Source organism: Puntigrus tetrazona, chromosome 13 (assembly GCF_018831695.1).
Source record: "Puntigrus tetrazona isolate hp1 chromosome 13, ASM1883169v1, whole genome shotgun sequence".
Classification (NCBI taxonomy): Eukaryota; Metazoa; Chordata; class Actinopteri; order Cypriniformes; family Cyprinidae; genus Puntigrus; species Puntigrus tetrazona.
Genome location: NC_056711.1, coordinates 22,831,514 through 22,849,679, shown reverse-complemented (window position 1 = coordinate 22,849,679; position 18,166 = coordinate 22,831,514). Strand labels below are relative to the sequence as shown.

The 18,166-nt window shown below is 36.1% G+C and overlaps 1 pseudogene; it reads right to left on the bottom strand.

Moving 5' to 3' along the window:
- Positions 1-1,734: 1,734 nt before the first annotated feature.
- Positions 1,735-17,948, bottom strand: LOC122356268 (annotated as a pseudogene).
- Between the last annotated feature and the right edge of the window lie 218 nt (positions 17,949-18,166).

The window sequence follows — 18,166 nt, the reverse complement described above, 5'->3', positions numbered from 1 at the left end:
GTGCTGGATCTTGAGCGAGGCTGGATACGTCAGGGTTACGTGAGCGTAGGAGCCGGATGCGTCCTGAGCGAGTGGCCTCGGAGATTTGTGCAAGGCTTCAGTATGAGGAGCCGTGGAGGACGTGACCTTGGGCAGGTGCATGGGGACCGTGTGAGAGGAAAGGACGGATTCAAGAGATCCGAATCAACGGGAAACATTTAATCCCTTTAGACAGGAGAGCACCTCATCCCCAGAGAACGGAAAACAGGTCTGGGGCTACTTTAGGTGAGTTAACTGTTGCTAACACATTCATATATATATATATATATATATATATATATATATATATATATATATATATATATATATATATATATATATATACAAAATTGTTTAAATGAACACAGAAAATGTAGAAATATTAAAATAACACTGATCAGAATCAAATCCAATGTGTTTTACCAATATGTTGAATATTTAATGTAAAATTCAATTTGAATCTAACCAAACATACAGATACTTGCATTAGAAAACATCCAGTTTGATCAAAAATATCACCCTACATTTTATTGTTGTTGAAAATACAGTTTCACTCACAAATACAGAATTTAGCAAAAATAGTTTGCATACATTGTTTCATGTTGAAATGCATGTTTTTAACATAAAGTCCTTTTGTTTTTTGACACATCTAAACACATTAAATGACTGATTTTTAAATGTCCTATGTGTGTGTATATATATATTTTTAATGTCTATAATGAGTACTACAGTTTTACAATGACAATGAAAGCTTTTTTTTTTTTTTTTTGAAGTAAAATGTTTCTTCAAGCTCAAAGGGCATAACAGAGCAGTATTTTGGCATTAAAATAATTGTAAATATTAAAAGTAAGAGTCAGGGACATGAACATGGAGTATTTCTACATATCACCTCTGACCTCTGGATACAAGTACAGATCCACCCGCTAGTCATAAACAAAATAGCTTCAGTGAAGCTTAAACACACTTAGAAAAATACAAATACAGACAACATATATAAAAACCCTAATGAGATGTTTTAATGTGTGATAAACTAGTTTACATGAGAACATTTGATGGTAAAAGATTACAGACTGTTTGAATATTGGTTCATTTTCCACATCAAGAAATAGTATTTTTACTCAGAATAATTTTCTCTGAGCCAAAATGATTTCTTATCAAGAATTATTCATACATTTATTTCAAATAAAAACATTAATGCATTCAAATTTAGACATTTTAGAAAATTGTGACTTGACCTTTTTGTGGCTACTATATATGCAAATAATGCATTTGTAGATTGTTCAAGTTTATTTTTTAAATGTTCACAGTAAAATGTTTATTTTTAAAACGTAAAATTTTAAAGCTTATGTATATTTAAATAATAAAGAGCCCCTTTAGCTCCATGTCTTGTTTAGTATCAGCGCTCTAATGACAAGACTTACATTTTCACACAGGATTTTTGCAGGCCTCTTGACTCCCGTAACTGGTTTCTGTTGCCGTGGCAACCTCCAAACCAGAACTGAGCACACGAATTGGCTTCGGATCGAAATACCATTTAACAACGCACTTCTCGGCACGGCCGGGATCCAGAGGCTGTAGGCATCCCTCGTCTGACGCAAGACAGAGAAAACGTGTTGACGGGAAATCAGAACTGCAGTTATTATCTGTATCGTCTCGCTTCTGAGCGGCATTTACCTGCAGTGAAGTCATCCTGTATGAGCAGCGGCGCTTTCTGTCCTGTCCGCGTCCCGGTTTGGGCCGCCCAGTGACGTGGAGAGAGAAATCTGGGAGGAGGTTCAGTTCCTCTCTTTCTAGATACGGTGCTAAAGTGCTGAGAACGTCGGGGCCGCCTGGTTTGGGATCGTGAGTATGGGAACACCTCTCCAACTGCACCTGGCTGATTGAGTAAAGCAGTTGTAAAAGCGAACGCCTGCATGGTAATCATTCAAAAGTGGTGCTTAACTTTATAATAAAGAAATAATAATACGATGAAAAAAATCCACAGTGGAGAGCACTTGTGTAATTTCAATTAAATAATTATAATTTCTCACTTAAACAGATCAAATATGGCTTTTTAGATGCATCTTGTTTCTACAACGTAATTAATTAATATAAAAACTAACGATAAAATAAAAACTAATAAACTAAATGTGCAATAATTATTAGAAAAAGCATTACTTTTAAATTTGTGTACTAAATACTTGTATAACTTCCTAAACGGAATGTAATTTTTATTAAATATATTCGCGTTTTTTAATATTATTTAAAATTCTAGAAACTTCTAGATTATTTTATTAATACGGTATGATCAAAACACATTTTTATTAAAACAAATATGGCTGCAATTGTAATGAAAGCTGCAACTGTAAAGCAAGCATAATTAGAAAACATTTATTTTGAATGATAATAAATAGACTATATTAATTAAAGGGCACGACAGAACTTCTATTTTGTTATACATATTTTGTTTTATATATATTTTGTAACAATAATAACAAATGGATTTATTGAATTTATAAATTATATTAAATAAATGTTACTGCAGAACTTAATTTAAATGCTTTTATCGTGATAAAATTCTATTTCTGTTCTAGAATTTAAAAAGACTATTTATTAATTAATAAAATGATAATTCTATTTTATTAATATACCCAAAACATATAGCTAATGCAGTCTTGAGTTCACCTTGGAGGTAGTGCTGAATATCGATCCATCAATGTTCTCACAGATCTTCTGGAGCAGTTTACTTTCCACTTCTAGACCACAGAGACAAAAAAGAATGAATTAATGCTGATTAATTATGATTCTGTGATCCTGTAGCTTAGGCATGGGTTTCTCTATGTCTGTGATACATTAAATCATTAACTTTAAACTATTGCTTCATACCAGCCATAATCCATAACATTCTGACGGCACCCATTCACTACAGTGGAGCCATTGCTGAACAGCTCCAAATGAGTCTGATAAAGAATACTATAACATGGCCCACGGGTAAATCTTCAGAAAATGTCATTTTTGGGTCAAATGTGTGAATGATTGAGACATTATTTATGCCTGATATTGCTGATTTCCACTTCTTTTGTCATTAAAGAGTTAGTTCATCCCAAAATTAAAAATTCTGTCCTTAATTACTCACGCTTATGTCATTCTAAACCCGACCTCTGTTCTGTATCTTCAGAACACAAATTAAAATATTTTTGGTGAAATCGCATCTCCTAAATGTCGGACGTAAATTAAGTCAGAATGAAAAAGTAAATTATGTTATTTTTGGTTTCTAAGCGCAAAAAAAAATCACGTAGCATCGAGAGTTGAGCCGCTGATGTCACAAGGACTGTTTTACTGATGCATTTATTACATTTCTGGACCTGTATCGTTTCGGTCGTGTTGCTGTTCATGGAGTGATTTGATCAAAAATATCTAAACTTGTGTTCTGAAGATGAACGGTCTTTTCATTTTGGGGTGAACTAACCCTTCAAAACGGCTATTTTGAAAAGTGCATTAAAGCCGATACATACAGGCCTTTTTCAAATCAGCAAACGCGTGCCAGAAAGCATTCTGAAGTCCTCGATGGAAAACACGCGTGCTCTTCGATTGGTAGCGATGCTATTGACTTCAGCTCGTGTTTAAAATCATCATAGATGGGGTCGCTTTGATTCACCACTCCTATAACCAGCATAGTGATATTGGCGAATGGGCCTCTCTGACCGCATCCTCCAGCTTCACCGTGTCCCGGTGATCCGCCTGGCCCGTCAGTAATGACCACAGCCACTTTCCTCACACCACGCCCGGCGAACGGAAGATCTCATTGGCTTTTCTGATGCCGCTTCCTGTGTAAGTGCCCTCCCCAATGTAGGGCATCCTGCGCACGGCTGCTTTCACTTCATCGCGGCTCAAACGCTCTTGAATGCTTGTGACCACCAGGTTAATGTGGCTGTAGAGAACCACGCCGACTCTCGTGACCTCGGGACTGACGGACGAGCGGTCGATCATGGTGTTCACAAAGTCTTTAATGACCTCGAAATTTTCCGGGCCGACGCTCTCGGAGCTGTCGATCACAAACACCAGCTCCAGAGGATGTATTCTGCAAATCCGGCCACAGCCTGACAGGTGACAATAAATCATTTAAACCAAATCAGTTTTGGTGTGATTCACCGCAAAGCGATCAAATGTAGCAGAATATATCTGCAATTTAATCACCTACCACAAATAGATCGGATTAAGCTGATTATTTCCTCTCTCTGCAAAATACATAGAAATCTTGTTATAGAAGTGCTCCATTTCGGTTTCACACTAGCTAGTAGTAATGTTATATTTTATAAAGTATTATATTATATGATGATCATGTTCTTTTATATAATTAGCTTTAAGTTTTTATATTTTCAATTTTCATTTTGATTTTAATTTAAGTTTGAGTAGTTGTACTATTTGCTTTATAACATTTGCTATTTTTACTTTTATATATATATATATATATATATATATATATATATATATATATATATATATATATATGTATATATATATATATATATATATATATATATATATATATATATATATACACACACACACATGTATATATATACATATATATATATATATACATATATACATGTACATACACATTATACGTATATATATATATATATATATATATATATATATATATATATATATATATATATATATATATATATATATTTATTCTTTATACATCTGTGTACGTACCGTGAGACCAGCTTCTCCTTTTGTTCCTGTATTACCCTGTCATTATAAAGCACAAGGTTCAGGCGTGTTAAATGTAGTTAAATAATCTGGTAATGTGTCTTACGCAATGCTTGGAATTACTGTATCAGCTATCATAATGCTTAAAGATTAAAAAGAAAGTCTCGTGTCCTTCTCAGCTCTTCTCACCGGTGGTCCTGTAAATCCTGGTTCTCCCTGGCCTCCTCTGTCTCCTTTACGTCCTTGTGCTCCGGTTAACCCACGACTCCCCTACAACACAGTAGTTACATTAAAGGAGCTTTAAACTTACTGTTTTGGTCATGTTTTCAAGTATGCAACATTTTTTTTGCATGTAAGTTCATATACTGTACTTTTTGTCATTATAAGTTACCAGTTTTGTATAAAATAGTATTAAACATAATGTTTGATGGAAGAAAGAAAGTCCTACAGTTATGGGATGACACGAGGGTGAGTACATGTTACTGTTTTAGGGATTCCTATAATGATAGCTGTACAAAATATAAATGCATTCAGTAGTGAGTCTACGTCTCCTCTCACCTTCTGCCCGTAGCAGACCCTCCAGGAAACCCTCTTGGCCCCTGTAAACCCTGATATCCAGGATCACCCTGTTCGAAAACAAAATAAATGTGAATTTCACTGTTGCAGTATATCACACTGTAATGTGTTTCTATGAATACTGTATTCTGTTGATGAGCCTCAGATTCCTGTTACCTTTGGTCCTTGCATGCCCTCTCCTGGTAATCCTGGAGGACCAGCTGGACCATTCTGACCAATGGAGCCCTGCAACCCACAAAACACCTCAGAGCACACCCAAACCAGTCAATCTGAACACCTAAACATATCTAATGACTCATTTACCAGTGTATTATCGAATCGTGGAGTGATGATTATGATATTCTACATATATTTCCTACCTTTTGGCCCACTTGCCCAAGACCTGGTGCTCCAGCAGGCCCTGGGGAACCTGGAGGGCCTCTATCCCCCTGTGACAGAACACATCAATTTATCAAATGCTTTCACCCCCCATTTTCTGAGGAAAACTGGTGTGAAGCAAGCACCTTACCTTTGGTCCAGGTAAACCTGTTCCCTATGGCCCAGACTCTCCTGTAGGACCTGGCAGACCCGGTGGCCCCTGTAGATCACATGGGCGAAACATACATAGTTTAAATTATGCTGTTATGCTGAGTTGGTTTATCAGACTGTAAATTGAACATTCGCATTAATAATATTTGTAATGATATTTACAGGTGGGCCGAGATAGCCATCTCCCTTCAGCCCTGGAGGTCCAACGGGTCCTCGTAACCCTAATTCACCCTAAAGACAGGCAAAATGCATTATCTCAATGAAAAACAACAACAATATTACATGTTTCTGCTACAGCGTCACTCGTACCTTCGGCCCTGCAATGCCTATCCCTGGTTCTCCAGTGGGACCTGGTGGACCGACTGGCCCTGGATCGCCTCTACAGGAAGATGAACATGGTATTGAGATCTCTTGATCAATTACATACACGTACTGTTAGCCCAAACAGTTAGGATATAGATGTTTATCAATCAATCAATCATTTTTATTTCTATAGAGCTTTTAACAACACAGGTTGCATCAAAGCACTAATCTTTTATGCTACATTAAATATATATGAATCAGTATTTAAAAAAATAATAAATTGGTCTTCATTCCAGAGCAATTTAAAAGTAATTGTTGCTCAAAAATAGATAAATAGCAGAAATAGATTGGATCATTTTTTGTACTTCTGATTAAATTATGTTCAACCAACAAACTACACTGAGTTAGAAGAAAGCAATTTGTAGCATTATTTGTGATTATTTGTGAAAAAACAATTTTTATGATTTTTATCAAATCCACAGTTATAATAGCACCTGCATTAAACACTAACAGGTCTTTTCCTTCACTGAAAACACACTGAATAAAATTGATTTGACCACTTATTCTCCTTTATCTTGCCCTATCCAAAGCACACAAAGTTCCAAAATTTGAGTTTATATTATGCACAATATTAAGTTAATGTAATGATCAACAACTTAAAGGCCAGAATTAGAATTTCCATTTGTTGTTGTAAACCGCCCCTGAATAATTTAAATGTAAGGTTTAAATGGCATAAATGTGTCTTAATTTTCATAAATCACTCGATAATAGTTTAGTTTAGTTTAGTTATTTTTGATACAGCTTCTTTTTAACCCTGAGAATTTCTTAATCATACCTTAGGTCCCGGTATGCCCCTTCCTGGGGGCCCAGTAACACCTTGAACTCCAACATTGCCTGGTTCCCCCTATTTTAAATGAAATATACTGTAACTCATTCGATTGTCAGTGAATACTAGCAATACCAGACGCACAGGTCTTTTCTTTGTGTGGTATTTTGTTTTTGTTAAGATGAACAAATTGTTTTCACCTTTGACCCTGCTGGCCCAACTGGTCCAAAAGGTCCTGGTTGGCCTCTGGAGCCCCGCTCCCCTCGAATACCCTATTGAAGGAAGATACAGCCTATTTAGTACATTTAATGTCATTTTAGATCCTGTAATGTGTATATATACAACAATGTTTAATACTCTTCAGTTTTGTCTGAAGAATCAGTAAAGCACATCCACACATTACCTTCTCTCCAGGCAGGCCTCTTCCAGGAGGTCCGTCTTGCCCTTTGGGTCCTGGTAAGCCTATATCACCCTAAAGAAAACAAGATATAGTATATTATAAGATATTGAATGTTTTTGATTTCATGCTATCTATCCTTCACTAACACGGCATTAAAAGCATTCTGACCTTTGGCCCCATGGCTCCATCTTCTCCTGGTACACCTGCCTCACCTGGTAAACCTCGTAATCCAGGTTCACCCTACAGCATCAACCCATAAATACAACTCTGATTTCACTACTTGATACTTTATTCTGCTTTTTCGTGTCATGTAACTGCTTAGCTGAAATGACAACTCACTTTGGGTCCTGGTTCTCCGATTGCTCTTTCTCCAGGGACTCCACGTTCTCCAGGGAAGCCCTGTTCTCCCTGAGAAGAAACGAAAGGAAAACACAATGTATATATAGGGATAGATAGACGAATGGATGAACGTACAGATGAATAGCTTAAGATTTACCTTTGGCCCAGCGAGTCCTATCCCAGGATTCCCTCTTTGACCAGTAGGGCCAGCTGGTCCCTGATTCCCCCTAGATATATAAAAATAAAAATGACAATTAGGAAAAGAAGTGGTGGGCTTGGGTCTTATGGTTATTAGTTATTAGTGACCTCTGGGTTATTAGTGTCTTCTGGGTGATTTCTAGGATTTTTCTAGTGCTTGGAAGGTTCTTTTGGACATTTCTAGCAGTTGCAAGTGGATCTATATTTGCTTGATATTATTCATTTAGAAAAATATGCTGCAAAAAATGCTTTTAAGACTCAACTTTTTGTCTTGTTTTCAGCCAAAATGTCTAAAACATTCTTCAATCAAGATGGATTTTCTAGACAGTAAAAATTATTTTAAATAATAATTTTAAACAGAAAACAAGATTATTTTTCTTACCCCATTGGCAGATTATTTTGCTTGTTTCAAGTAAAAACTCACTTAATTTTGATATCCTTTCTTGATTTAAGATTTTGTAGATATTTTGGCAGGAAACAATGCAGGCTCTAGGCTAGAAAAGCATTTTTTTCAGTGTAATAGCACATCTCCTCCAGCAAGATGCAAGTGTTCAGGTATCATTCGTTTCTGTAAGCGCAAACCATGCATGTTGTAAATATTTTAATCAGATGACTAACCCCATTTGTGATCACTAAAAATAGTAAAGCTACTGTGGCATCACTAGTACACGAATACTGATATCAAAATGCAAATTCAGAAAATAACAAATACTTTCTCTCCTTGAATCCCCCTGCCAGGCATTCCTAATGGTCCAGGTGATCCAGGAGGTCCTGCGTCGCCCTACAAAGATGCATTCAGGGGCTAAATTAAATGCATAAAGGGCTTTTATATAGACAAGTAAGGTCTCACGCAACTGTGACATACCTTTTCACCTTTAATTCCATAACCTGGGGGTCCACGTCCACCTGTAGCACCGACATAGCCACGGTCACCCTAACACAATAACACATTAAAAAATTTAATATAAATGGCTTTATTCACGCAAACCAAAGGGAAATAATAGCATAGAGGTCTGAGCTCAAGCACAAAGATTCTTTATTGGTATCGTTTGTTTCATGAAGATCCATGAAATATTTTTCTTCCTTCAAAGGTTCCTTACAATAGAAACAAATGTTCTATAATCAAAGCGGCTCACCTTGGGCCCAGGAAGACCTTCACCTGGAGCTCCTGGGTTCCCCTGTGCTCCTGGTAAACCTGGAGGACCCTTCATTGAAGCATGTTTCATTATGTCGTTATAATCTACCGACGCGTGTTTAAAAGTCACATATGCTGTTTTTACTTACAAGTTGTCCAGGCTGACCTCGCCCGACCTGACCAGGAAGACCTGCTCTTCCCGGGTTCCCTTTGTCTCCCTAGAAACAACCACACCGCAGGTTAAGTTTAAGATATCTCAAAAAAATGAATAAAATACCCTGCATGCAGGTTCTTACACTGTGAAAAAGAACATACTAAAAAAAGTATACTGTTATAACTTTTTTTGGCTATTGATAAAGTCACATCCCATAATTTTTATATTGTAGTAAAACATTAATAATGTTAAATATTCTTACAATTTCAAATAACAGTTTTATATTTTAATATATTTTAGAATGTAATTTATTACTGTAATGCAAAACTGGATTTTCAGCATCATTTCAGTGTCACATGATCCTTAATCATTCTAATATGCTGTATATATATTATTAGTATATATATTATATTATATTATATTATGATTTTAAGGTTGGAAACTTTAAGGCTTGTAAAATTGTTGTGGAAACTGTAATACCTTTTTTGATAAATATAAAGTTTGGAGAACAACATTTATCTGATATGGAATATATTTATATTTGACATTTTTAACATGATTTGTCCCTTTTATTAGTTCAATGCAGCCTATTAATTTCTTTCAAATGTCCTGAGAAGTTTACCTTCGGACCAGGAAATCCGACTCAATATCTCCCGGTGGGCCAGATGCACCAATCGGCCCTCGATCACCCTTGGAACAGTCCAAAAGTTAGTGATTCATTTGGATCTTCTTATAAATTCAAAGTTCATGTAAATTTAAAGCTGATATATATTGTGCTAAATCTCAGTCATCTTGGGCACATGTAACATTGCTAATTTAACTTTTTTACTTTATCGTAATATTCATAACGACCATCTACTATTAGAGTTATGGTGAAAGGGTTCAGTACATGTTTTCTCTCATGTATATTCCAACTGACATTTACAGAGCATAAAGACACCCCTTGTGTCTAAAAGTTCAGGAGTTTTTGCTTTTGAATGTGCTATTATATATTTGTCGGATTTTCAAGGCACTCTTTGTTAAAGCTTTCTGGCCAAACACGAAAGGCAGAAGATCTACATTTAAACCGACATGGAAACATGACATTCTTCTTTACCACTCTGTCTCTATTTAAGTCACAAATATCAGTTACAGACGTCTCACTGGCAAAGAAATGGAAGATATGATCCTACTTTAGGTCCAGCTGTACCCTCATGACCCTGGTCTCCTGGAGGCCCTTTCAGACCCTGGTGAAATAATGAAGAAACAGGTTGAAATTTATGTTTACATTGTACTAAAGGTATAGCTCAGCCAAAGAAATAATGTATATGACTATGACTAATGTGTATGCAATAATAAATAAATTTGGACAAATTTAGAAATAACATCATAACTGCAGTGAATGGGTGCCGTCAGAATTAGAGTCCAAACAGCTGATTAAAATCATAACAATATGCAATCCACATAACTCAAGTCCATCAATTAATGTCTTGTGAAGCTAAAAGTTATGTGTTGATATGAAACAAATGCATTGTTAAGATATTTTAACTCTCCTTAATTTCATAGTTTATAATGACACTAAAACAACTTTGCTTATATAAAGTGTGTTAAAATGCTAAAAATGCCTTAATGATAGATTTGTTTTGTACAAATGCACATCTTTTCACTTCACAAGATATTAAATGATGGACTGGAGTGGTTCTAAATGACTTGCGGATTATTATTACATGTTTTTATCAGATGTTTGCGCCAAATTCTGACGGCACCCATTCAATGTAGAGGATCCATTGGCGAGCAAGTGACGTAATGCTAAATTTCTCTAAAGCTGTTACAATGAAGATCTTCGATTGGCCTAAACATAACTACATTTTTAGCGAATTTAAATTTTATTTTACAGTTCTTCGACCATAGGCCAAGATGCAATAAACGCAGGATGATATGGCATTTTTAGGCTGCTGCGTGCCTGTTAAAATGTGGTTTTGAGGACCTGACCCAGTCAATCTGAACTATTCTGTCTCTTCGCTAATCCCACTGCACAAAGTCGTCCTCAGAAAAGAATAATATCCTGCAAGCCTGGATTCACTGCTTTACATGTGAACATTAGCACAGGGTTACGAGTGATCTGCCGATCACATTCCATGAGTGCAGGCTGGGGAAACAGCCACGGACGGCCATGATCGCCACGTTTGTGGAGAGACGACTCGTAATGCAACCAACGCACTGTACAACTAATAAAACGGTATCTATAAACTGTAACAAAGAGAGATTTTAGAGATTGTGACACGTTGGCACGTGCTTCTCACTCAACACCGCTGTTTATTTTTTGCTTTTAAGTTTAATCGAGCTTAATGTTTTTCTTTACAGATCGTAACTATCTAGCGGAGTTCTGTAAACGAACGCAGGATGATAGCGGGGTACTGAAATGTGTCGATTCTGCTCTAGAATAGTTTCTTTATAAGTAGCAGAATAAAAAGTAGTACAAATGACAGGCCGATGGGTTGTAATTCAGTCTGATATAATCACGATAGGTTTCTTATGGCCTCAGCAGCCAACGTGCTTCGAATGTTTGGCTAACATTTGCTTTAGCAGTTGCAGCAAACTACAAAAAGCCTTCACCCTCCCCAGCTCCACCTGCATAGATCTATATTTCCCAAATGTCTGCATGCATTGCCAGTAATGCTCGCAACAGCATAGCAGGTCTATTCCACCAAGACCCAACGCATTAACACTACATCACGTATATTGCCATGCTATACTTTCAGAGGGTTGTCATGACGGAACTGTAATTAGTTCATTTTTGAAAGCTTTAATGTAATGTAATTGTACATATATGGACAAATATCGCAAGTATCATTATACAGTTATACAGTTAAATGTCAAGAAAAAGAACGAAGTGGATTATGGATTGTTGAAAATGAAATTCATGAGCTTTAAGTGAATGAAAAAGCTTTAAATATATGTATGAAGTTATTATCTCTCAAAAGAAAGAGCCAATACTGAATCACCGAAACAAATTATTTTTTATACGGAATCCCAAGCTGTTTCATGTTGACATCAAAAACATTTTCATATTGCCCGTCCGCTTTTTTTTTTCACGTCGGCCATTTTTTGCCACTAGGTGCTGCTTTCGGAGCAACCCCATCAGCTTCACGCAAAAGAGGGGTTTCGAAAAACGTGTTGTAGAGCAAATCGTTGGCAGTCGTTGAGCAAATAAGGTAAAAATAAATGCATAGTAATTTTGACCTCACATGCACCTCACTGCTGTTGGGTTCTCCCAAAATCAAAATATGATTCTTTCATAACCCATAATAGGGAAACTTTAACTTTAAAATTCACAAACACATAAATTAATTCAGCGTGACTGTTTATGAAATGTATTATTTTTGTAATTTTTACAAAAAATTTTACTGTAATTTTGGCTGCTCTTGGAAAACGTTCCCAAATTGATTTATTCAGTTAGTTCATCAAAAATCTCTTTTGCTATTGGAGCTGTTTTTTTTTATGTCGTGATTAAAACATAAAGGCTTCTACAAAGGTTTAGAGAATCAAATTAAACACTAAAATAACTGAACAAGTATCCTACATTATGAAAAACTGTGCATACTAATTCAGCTGGAACCGTGAGTGTGGGATATAACGTGGCATGTAAATGGTAAATGTTTATACTGTGCCTGCTCTCCTCTGGGGCCCCTTGGCCCTGGGGAAGCCCTTCTCGGTGCCCTGTCAAATGCAGTAAAAACTATTTATTAATAAAGTATTCTATATGTTACTGATACAAATATATTAAGTCAGTACAGAAGACATACCTTATGTCCCTTTTGTCCCGGTGGTCCACAGTTACCTTGATCCCCTAAAACCACGACTCAAGACTTTCAAGATTTTGCTTTGTGGAACAGAATGCATTAAAACAGTTATAGTAATATTCAGAATTTTACTGAGAATATAAATTGTGCAATTCTATTATATGTGCACAATATTTATTTGGCATGCACAACAATTTGGAATAATTAATATGCTTTTGAAAGAAGTCTCATGCAATTCTTTGATCTGAAATACAGTAAAAAAAAAAAAAATAAAAATATTCTTAAAATAGCTACTTAATATTTGAATATGTTTGAATTTATAATTTATTCCTGTGATGCAACAATTGATTTTCAGCCTACTCCAGTCTTCAGTGTCACACGGTCCTTCAGAAATCATTCTGATATGCTGATTTGATAGATTTAAAATACTATATTTAACATTTTACTGTACTTTTGATTAAATAAGTGCAGCCTTGGTGAGCATAAAATGCTTCTAAAAAAATGATATTCCAACCTTTACATTATCCGATCTTGTGTAAAATGGATTCTGTGTAAAACGTGTAAATATGTAAACTCTGAGGTTTCACCTTATCACCTTTGAACCCAGGTCTTCCCTGTTGATGAGGAACCAGGAAGAGAAGAGTGATGGTCAGAGAGTCGCTGATAACACAGACTGTATAAAGTGACTATATGAAGATTTGACGTACCTCTGGGCCGCTGATTCCTGGCAGACCGGGTGCTCCCGTTTCCCCCTGTAAAACAGGTCAGATCAACAACAGTACACTACAGATCTAATGCTCATAATTATGGCTAATTGTTTTCACTCTCACCCTTGAGCCTTTTTGACCCGGTGCTCCTTCATAACCTTGCTCTCCACTTTTGCCCTAAACAAAGTAGGCTTTTCTCGTAAATGACACTAATGACTGAAAATGGCCTCGGTTTCATCTCAGCGATACTCACAGGAGCTCCTGGAGGACCGCGATCACCTTTCTCACACAAACACACCGGTGGCCGAGGACACTGGCGGGAGGAATACAACAGGTGGTACGCAATCGGCATTTTTCAGATTAATTCACCCCAAAACTAACATTTTCATCATTTACTCACACGTACTTCATTCCCATTATCTATGTTTTTTTTTTCTGTTTAACACAAAAGAAAATGACGTTTGACTTCATAGTCATTTTTACCCTGCTATTGCTATTTTAATGGACAACAACATATATTTGGTCATTCAAAATATCTTCTTTTGTGTTCAAAATATGAAAGAAACTCCAGGGTGAGTAAATGATGACAGAATGTTCACTTTTGGGTGAACCGTCCCTTTAAGAATGAACCTTTTTAGTATAATACGCTTTGTTTAATCTCTGTTCTTGATACTTACTTCATTCTTCGCAATTCTTTCCTGAGAAAAAAAATGAAAAGAGAAATTAGACAGCAAATCCATGACAGCACCAAAACACATTCTATTTATTTTCGAATCCCACGCATGGAAACTTTACGATGCGTTTCAAAGAGGCCTGCATTGTGCGATCACAGACAGTGCTTGACATTTCACGAGAGGCAAATCTTCTGTGGAAAATCCCTCGCACCCACTGATGTGTGAACCGAGCCTCGGGACGCCAGACTGAGCGCTGCATCTCAAACCCTCATCGATCAAATCTAGACGCCCGTTTTCTGACCCAACATTACAGCAACATGCAGGCTGGAATATACTGGAGAAGTACAAAGCAAAGCTAAATGAATGAGCTTTCATTTCAGCTGGGAAAGTAAAGCTCTGAGAAATCAGTGCGGTGTTTCAGTGCTCCGCTTTTCAGAGCGAATGGGTGACTAATATAGTTTATATTTTTTTAATGATCAAGCAGTTTAGATTCAGGGTTCAGTGTCTTTTGTAGTTATTTATTAAAAAGTGTGCCCTGGAATTCAACACTTGAGTATTAGTGACATTTGTATATATTCTTTAAATGATCTCATTAGATCAAAATATATTTAATAAACACACATATTGCAAATGATACATTTTATATTTTAGCACATTTTATTTGTAATTCAGTTTTAAATCTCAATTACAAGGGTTTATTTTTTTGCCTAAGGTGATTTAGGTGTTTGCATAATTCTATATTTCTATTAGATTTTTTATTAGATTTACGGTACATTTTATGTGTGTGTGTTTCATGAAAAATTACATTTTTCATATTTTTATTATTTTAATTAATATGAGCATATTCTGTTTAGATTTTGTGTTTATGCATACTTATATTGTTTATGCATACTTCATGCATATTTTACACACACCCACACAAGCATATATATATATATATATATATATATATATATATATATATATATATATATATATATATATATATATGTATGTGTGTATATTATATATATATGATTTTTATTCAATTGCTGCTTTTGTGTTTGCATAAATGATTAGAAGTTATACGTGTGATTCATGAAATATTAAATTAAAAAAACATTTACAAGTAATTCATAATTTATATTAGCATGCTCCGTTCTGCTGCACAGCGTGATCTTGTGTGTTTGCTTAGAAGCCCTTAAAATCACGACAAAAAAAAAATTCATTTCTCAGTTCATTAGTTCTTTTTGTCTATAACTCAGTCGTGCCATCTAAATGCATCTCTCGCTTTCTTTTTCATTTCCGCCGAATCATTCATTCCTATCTATAACGGGGCCCGACAGATGAAGTGCATGTCTCACGAGCTGCTGCAGGAGCCGTTCCTCTAGTTTGGGGTCAGTGAGGCTGTGGAAGTACTGCTGCGCCGGGCTGCTCGCTACGACCCGCAGTTTGGCGCTGTTCACGTTGTCCTTTGCCAAGTTCGATAAGCCGATTGTGAAGATCTTTATGTTGTGGCCTTTGGCCTTCGGCGGCCGCCATCATGATGTCGGGATTGCGCGGTGGTCGCGCCGTCGGTCATGAGCAGGGCGACCCTCACGCTTTGCTCCTTGGTCTCGCTGGCGAAGAGTTGAGTGGCGTTGGATATGGCGTCACGTGGAGTACGTTCCTGGCCGATGTAGATGGCGTCCTCCAGTCGGCCCAGGAAGACGTCAAGGTCCTGCCAGTTTCTGAAGTGCTGGTCGATGTGGACCGAGCTGCTGTAGTAGATGAGCGCCATACGGGTTTTCAGATGCCAGTCAGACACCTGCATCTGGGCCACGCGCTTGCTGAAGGAGCGCACTAACGCTCTCTCGGTCGAACAGAAGGCCCTTCGCGCTCTCTGAGCTGTCCAGGATGAACGCGATCTCTAGAGTGCATACTAACTCTGAAACCAGAAACAAAAATAGAGGCAGGCTTTACTGTCTGTTAAGTTTCCCGTGAAGAACCTTTAACATCCACGGAACCTTTCCAAACATTCTTCGGATTAAAAACCTGTACACTGAAAGTGAAAATGAAAATGATTCTTCTGTGAGATCGCTCTGTAAAGCCTCACATGTGAAACGATAGCCAGAATTTATCTAAATTTAAAAAATGCAACAACCTAACCAATATTTATATGGCCAAAACCACTGCTAGCTTGTAACGTAAATCAATGAGATCTTTATAACAGTACGGCAGACTGCTTAAAAATCGTATAAATGTAAGCTGTCACTGTAAAGCTCCCAATAATGTCATATTTTTATGTTTTACGTTTCAAAACTTATAATGCGATACAACGCAACAATGATTGAGAGTCGATCGTATCTCGAAAGTCACTTTTATAAATAGTTTTAATGGGAAAATAAGGATATGGATAATGAAGTAAACCAAGCTGTTTAACTCCAGCAAATGGTCATCTTGCAATATTGCTAAAGATATAAAATTATTATTTTGATAACTTTATATAAAAAAGGAAGCAAAAACGACAATTAACCACAAACTCAAGGTGGAAGATTTTACAATTATTTTAAAAGGCTTTTCACTTGTTATAATTGTTTTGACTGTCTAATAGAAACAGAAAACAAGCAGTAGAAAGTGTAAAAACTTATTTTTGCATTTTTGATTATATTGACCATTTAGAGTATATAAAAGTACTCTCTCTCTCTCTCTCTCTCTCTCTATATATATATATATATATTATATATATTATATAATATATATATGTATATATATATATATATATATATATATATATATATATATATATATATATATTTTTTTTTTTTTTTTTTTTATAAAAAAACTATAAAAAAAAAAAGAAGAACCTACTGAGATGTTAAACAAAAAGACATACATTTTTTTGACATACAAAACTAAGCCAACGCGATAAACGATGCTGTGACACTGAATGAAACACTAATGCGTTTACCATTGTCCTGTTTTGTGGTGAGGTTCAGAGTTTCTCCAGACTGTCTTCTGTTCTGGCATCTGGCCGCTGGTACAAGCAGCCAAAGCAGCAGGCACAGAAAAAAGCCTTTGGCCATGCTTTCATTCATATCTGACCTTAAAGACAGTCAAAGAAAAAACCTTCTGTGCATCTTTAAGATGTGTTCATGCTGCATATTGTGCATTACAAAGAACAACACAAGTCAATAATAAAATATATATATATATTTTTGATATAGACTTTTAGTGCTAGAAATTCAACCACAAGCTGATTCTTGGATATTTGTGCAATGCAATTAATTTTAATAAATCATATGATGAATCGGAACACTTTAAACAATGGCATGCATGTTATTTAAAAATCAAAGACTAATACAAATCCACAAATAAATAATGCAATAAGGTCAGATGCAGTGTTTAGTTTTGTCGTATGATGCATATAATGTTTAAAACCGGTTATAATATTTCGAAACGAGTGAAACTAATGCCAGAACAATAATATAAAAAAGATAAAGCACTTACTTTGCCTGTTATGCAAATCTAAGGAGTATCCACATGCTCCTGTATTGAGCACATTCTGTTCTGACTAACTTCAGTCCTGTGCTGAACATCAGCCCAACATCACAGTCCCAACAATCTGATGCATGACTGAACCCCCCACACACACACACACACACACACACACACACGCACACACACACACCCTGCATAACAAAGGAGATCCATAAAGGTTTATTTACATCAATTCTGGCTCACACTAATAAAAATAAATGCATGCATACAGTAGCACACCTGTTACAGTATAAAAATATAATAAATAAAGTTTATGTGATATTTCGGTAACGCAGTATGACGTTGAACAGAAGTTAAGCTACA